General features: G+C 35.7%; 1 long non-coding RNA gene across 1 annotated transcript; it reads left to right on the top strand.

Moving 5' to 3' along the window:
• Positions 1-403: 403 nt before the first annotated feature.
• LOC126720811 (uncharacterized) lies at positions 404-2799 on the top strand. Its single transcript, XR_007653694.1, has 2 exons — positions 404-1013; positions 1266-2799. It is a non-coding gene; the product is annotated as an uncharacterized LOC126720811 (long non-coding RNA).
• The last annotated feature ends 2319 nt before the right edge of the window (positions 2800-5118 follow it).

Raw genomic sequence — 5118 nt, 5'->3', positions numbered from 1 at the left:
ATAAGGACGCATTTCAATTTGTATCTGATCTCATTCAGCATCCCAACCTCTATAAATAGAGGAAACAAATAAGAATTAGGGGTTCTTCTCTTTTGACTTTTCAATTCCCCTTACGTTAAAGACGCTCTGGAGGCTTTTGCTTTAAGAACTTCTTTTTTGTGCGCAAAGTATTTTAGACCTCAAAGAAGTGAATAAACTTCTTTGGTTTCTAAAATATTTATTCATTAGAAGAGCACGCTCATTCAAGAGGTGTTTTGTTTTTCTTTCTTTTCTTTTCCCATTAACTAGCATGTTTTTGTGTTGATGCATGAATATTATTAGCCTGTTTTATTATAACTTGTTCTTAATATATAATTGCCATGATTAGATGCTTTAGTATAATTGTTTGCTTATTTCCCTCTTTGTTCTCTACTCTGTTTTTGGAAGTTTAATTGGTGATTCTGTTTTAGTTACTTGAAATATTGATGATATTGTGGTCTATTGAATGCTTATTAGGGTATTTTAATATTTATACTATAGGTATAAAAATACCCAAATGAAATTAAGGCCTATTGCTATTTGTTGATGATTTTGTAAGAATATGTACTGAAGCTGTCTCTGTGACAGATTTGATGTTTACAACAAGAAAAATATGTATTAAATCATATTCTGTGAATTTGGATGCTAGGAGTATTTTTTATGAATTCTAAGACACATATGGTTGTTATAGAAGTGGTCTCACAGCATTTGGATGAACATAAAATTAATGGTTTAATTTGTAAGTTACAAGAAATTCTGTCAGGACAGATTTGAGTATGCTGTCTTGTGTGATTTTTAGTAAATAATTGGTTTATTATTTGACTCCGAAATTTTTATGGTATATACTGAACATATAGGGGAGTAGTTATGTAAATTTTCATGACAATTGGATATGCGTGAACAGCCCATTTGTATTTTACAAATGAGGAATACGCTGCTGGAATAAAACAGTGAACAGTAAGGGACATGCCTAACTTTGAGGATTTAATTCCAAGGTTAGGGTGAATTTTTTGAGCTATAATTTAATATGCTCATCCTTTGATATGTTAGAATCATATATAAATTTTATGAACTGGTTTCTCTATGATTTAGTACATCATGTTGTCTGATGAATACATTTTGTGTTTGTGGGAACCTCTTTAAGGTGGGATTAGGACTTCCTTGATTTTAAGAGATAGGCTTTGAAATGAATGTGAAGTTTATGATAAGGAATTATGGATAGTAATAAGCTTTGATATTTGGTTTAGGTGTTACCGGTATCCAAGTCTAAGCTCCTTCGACTTTAGGCTCTCGGATTCCTCTGCTTTCAAGTAAGGGATAAGTTATATGGGCATTTGGTAAGTCATGAGGTTATTTTAAAGTATATTATGCATTAAAATGTTTTTGATTAGAGATATGGCATATATTCATTATTCTGACAAAGATATGTTCGTAAGCTTTCGAAAACTTATGTATAGGATTTAAGCATATTGATGCTATTACTGATTCCACGAACATGAGATTTAAAGAAAAGAATGGAAATCCTACTATTATGAAATGTTATGCAAGATAAGAAATCTTAGTATGATGTAAAGTATGAAATGTTTTTGAGTTATGTCCTCTGGTAATCTGAACTCGGCTAGTAAGGGTTAATTACTAGCTTTCCATGGAAAAACGTTATATGATTGGCCATTAAGTGGGACTGGCTCTGCTGTACCCGCCCCTTGTTGGTTACGGCCAACTTGTGGGGGAAGCCAACCTACCCCTATGGTTGGAAGATATGTATTATGATGTAATCCCGAGAATACCTTGCATTGTGGGGAATGCTGGATGCCTAGCACCGTGGTGCTAGAAGCCTCCCAAATAAGTACAGACTTATCAGATATGGGCTAACCAATAAGTTATTTATGAACAGCTATATTATGTTATTAATCATGAGAGAATTATTTTGTTTAAATGCATTGTGAAAAGTGAAAGCTCTCATGGCAAGAAGAAGTTTCTAATGAAAAGAAAAGCTGTTCATTAAAGATAAAAGTTTCTGAAGTTCTATTATGCTATAAAGGTAAAGTTTCTGATGAAAGTACAAGTTATGTTTAAAAGTTATCAGATACTTGTTCTTTATGAAATGTTAAGTTTTATGACTATGAAAGTTATAATATTTTTTGGAAAGAGGTTTATAAAGAAAAGTTTTCTTATTAGTCAAGATGTTTCTAGCTTAATACAAAGTTGCCGATTATCTGATTTAAGTTAAAATAATTATCTTGTAATGAGAATATATGTATGGCAACTTTATAGGAAGTGAAAGAAGTTTAATCCGAAAAGTTTTGGTAATATTAAACCGATAAGAAAAAGGAGAACAATTATTTTCTATGATGAGCGTATAAGCTATTATTATGAATCGTATAAAATACTATGCATGAAAAGATGTTCTCCTGTTCGAATATTCATAGAATGAAATGATTTGGTTACATGCATCCTTGTTGAATTCTCATATATTTTACCTTTACTGAGCTGTGTAGCTCACCCCTTCCACTCTTTCAGTTAGCAGGTTTATTTTGGACCAGAGGGAGCCTTAGTCGAGTTTTGGAAGGAGCTGGTTTAGTTTTATATGTATAGACCCTAAATTAGCAATATGATGTTTAGATTTGTAGCATTGTTTATTTTAGGACCTAATGAAAGTGTGTACCTTAAAGTATTAAGAGATGTATTGTGTGAAATTCCGAATTTGAACAATTGGTGAATTATGTTATTCTTTAGAGTACAATGTAGATGCTCTGAATGTCAAGTGAAAGGTTATATCAATTAAGTAAAGAAAGAAAAATGAAAAGAAAGAGGAAAGATTTTGTAAAAGTTTTCAAAAAAAGTTGGTTCTTGTTAATATTAGGTTTAGGCTTGATATTAGCATGCCAGTCATGGTCACAAATCTTGGTATCGGGTTTGGGGCATGACAGTAATTAGTCAGATTTAGTTGAGGGAAGACATGAATCGTATGATGCAACAATTTCAAAATTCAAAGAATAATCAAGAGGAGGACAAGACTAATCATGATCCACCAACCATAGAGAATGAGAAGAAGATCAATGAGAGAATGAATAAAATGAAGGAGATGATTAGAAGAGCTCGTAAGATGGAGGAACTTATGGACTACAATTCTCTCTTTCTATTCCCTAATGCAAGGTTGCCACCCAAGTTCAAGATGCCAACCCTAGACAAGTTTGATGGGACCGGCTACCCAAAGTCCCATCTTAAGACATATATGAGGGCTATGTAGCCTTAAGGCGCGATCGAGGAAGTACTTACTCAGAGGTTCCAAAACACACTGATTGGAGCTGCTCTTAAGTGGTTCCTCAACCTGGATGATGCAAAAGCAAAAAGTTGGGAGGACATCTGCCAAGAGTTTCACAAGCAATACAAGTACAATATGGAAGTGGATATCACAAGAAGAGACCTTGAAACTACCAAGCAAGAGTCGAAGGAATCTTTCTCTACTTTCATTACCAAGTGGAGAGTCAAGCCAGTACAAATGATGAGTAGGCCAAATAAGAGAAACAATTAGCCATGGTTGTAAAGAATTTATTGCTTGTATACCACAGGTATTTATTTGCACAATATTTTCCCAATTTTAAAACTTTAATTGCTACTGGAATCCAAATTGGGGATGCTATAAACAATGGTAATATAAAGACTAGTGACCTTCCAAGGTTTGAAAAGAATGTAGAAAATGATCCTTACCAATTGATTGTACCTATTGCACCTGTGCAAGTATCACAATGGCCTAGGCCTAAGAGAGAATTTCATGCCCACCAGCCAAGTATATGAAAAGCTAAAAGCAAAAGGGTTATTAAAGCCTTTAGACCCAAGATCAATTCCAAACCCCTTGCCCTCTAGGTTTAATGTGAATAAAAGATGTGCTTATCACCAAGGCCCTGGTCATGAAACTAATCGTTGTTTCGCCCATCATCATGCAATTCAAGACCTAATAGACAACAAGGTGATTGGGCCGCCTACAAGGCCTAGCATCACTAACAATCCCTTGCCCAATCACAATTTTGGGAAAGGACTAAGGATTAATTGTTTAATCACTGAAGAAGAAAATAAGGAAGACCCATTTGACTTGATCTATGACCTACCCGAATGCTTTACAATGACATGGGAAGAATTAATGGATAGGACATCTACTACCACCACAAGACATGACATATGGAATGAAATACCAGAACCTGAGAACAACCAAACATCCGAAAATGGGGGGAGACACTTCAAACCCCAAGTAAATAGCCAAATACCCATAAACGGGGGGAGACACTTCAAACCCCAAGAATCCAACTCAATACCCGCAAATGGGGGGAGACACTTCAAACCCCAAGTAAATAGCCAAACACCCACAATTAGGGGGAGGCACTTCAAACCTCGAAACACTGATCCCAATGACCAGAAAAAATTGCCCACATCGCAAAGGGGGGAAGACACATTAAACCCTCGAATTTAGAGACTGAAAGTTCAAAAACGTGTACAAAAACACTTTTGAACGTTTAGACCCCCAAAAACCAATTTAATAAACACAAGCAATATGTTAAACAAGTAGTGTGCGGAAACTTAACATATGCTATAATATGGAATTGATTAAACAACTATCTAAGCCACAACAAAATAAACCACAGCAGATAATGTAAAGGCAGAGATAGAGAGGAAGGAAGATGCAAACACAGGGATAACACCAGATATGTTATCGAAGAGGAAACCGAAGACCTCGGCGAAAAACCTCTCCGCCGCCCTCCAAGCGGTAATCAATCCACTAGAAAATACAGTTGGGATACAAGGACAGCAATAGACCCTCCAAGCCTAATCTACCCAATGCACCTAAGCCCTCCAAGCTTCTTGCTCCAACGAGGTTGCGCCGAACCTTTTTCTTTTCTAGCTTTCCGGATTCCGCTACTACACCGTAGCATCAACCAATGAATATTGGCTCCTTCCTAACTGCTTCCCAGAACTCCAAACGTCTGTCTCACAGGGATGATAATGGTGAGAACCAGGTTTGGTATAAAGGCCTCTCAAGGATTTGACAATGGAGAGGAAGAGAGTGAGGGAATTTGATGAGACTCTAAGGTAGAGATTGTGGGT

This window comes from Quercus robur, chromosome 4 (genome assembly GCF_932294415.1).
Source record: "Quercus robur chromosome 4, dhQueRobu3.1, whole genome shotgun sequence".
In the NCBI taxonomy this organism is placed as follows: domain Eukaryota; kingdom Viridiplantae; phylum Streptophyta; class Magnoliopsida; order Fagales; family Fagaceae; genus Quercus; species Quercus robur.
Note: the sequence above shows the minus strand (reverse complement) of the source record. Positions and strands in the feature narration are given on the sequence as shown.